This window comes from Choloepus didactylus, chromosome 22, assembly GCF_015220235.1.
Source record: "Choloepus didactylus isolate mChoDid1 chromosome 22, mChoDid1.pri, whole genome shotgun sequence".
In the NCBI taxonomy this organism is placed as follows: Eukaryota; Metazoa; Chordata; class Mammalia; order Pilosa; family Megalonychidae; genus Choloepus; species Choloepus didactylus.
The window spans coordinates 17944777-17945687 of record NC_051328.1 but is presented as its reverse complement, the minus strand read 5'-3'; the positions used below and the strand labels follow the sequence as shown (position 1 = coordinate 17945687).

Sequence of the window (911 nt, the reverse complement as noted above, 5' to 3'; positions counted from 1 at the left end):
ATTTGTTTATTTATTTATTTTTATTTTATTTTACTTTAGACTTGAGATTTATTTAGGGCCATTTGCACATGTTTATAAAATATTTAGTTTGTTATAGAAGATGACAAGACAGCTCCGCCTCAGTGAGACCCTGGCCTAAGTATATTTGCTTTACTTATATAGCAAGAGGAACATTAAACACAGAAGCTTTTGATTTGTGGCACTGAATGACGATCTACACAGGGCATCCTTCAAAAGCTACAATTAAGGATCCACCTAGCTTTTCAGCAATACGAGCTTGATTGAGGTCTTCTGGCCCATTTGCTTGACACTCATGTTTTATGCCTTGAAATTTCTTTTTGATTGCATCCTTGGAGCTCATGTAGATCATTTTACTTTTCAGAGATGCTAGTTCTGGTGCCCACACACACACACAAAAAAAGTCAACTCCTCTTTTCTGGATTCCTTGGTTTCAAAGCTTGCATCTTACAAAGCATAGTGACAAATTTTTTCAGGAAGCTTTCCCACGAAATGCTTGAAAGGATCGATTATGGTCACCCCTACATCTCCAACCAAGATCTCTTTGCCTTCTACAATGATGCAATTCTTATCTTCACTGAGACAAAAAATGACAACCTTCTTTCTTTTCTTGATTTCTTCTGGTGTAGAGCACTTTTGAACTTTCATGTCATAAACAGTGCGACATGCTTCATCAGCAACTTGCACTCCTGAGGCTACCTTCACCAGTCGGCCGCAGGGAAGCAGGGTATGGAGGAGGCGGGCGCCGAGAATGCAGAGCGTTGTCCTCACAGAAGCTGGAACAGGCGATGGAAGGTTTAATTTATTTTTAATGGTTAACAAATATATTTTCATGGTTCAAAACCACAAAGTGTGAAAAGTTGTACAGCAAAAGTTTGCCTATCATTTCTGTG

General features: G+C 39.0%; 1 pseudogene; it reads right to left on the bottom strand.

The window, feature by feature from the left end:
* Nucleotides 1–214: 214 nt before the first annotated feature.
* LOC119518997 lies at nt 215–711 on the bottom strand (annotated as a pseudogene).
* Between the last annotated feature and the right edge of the window lie 200 nt (nt 712–911).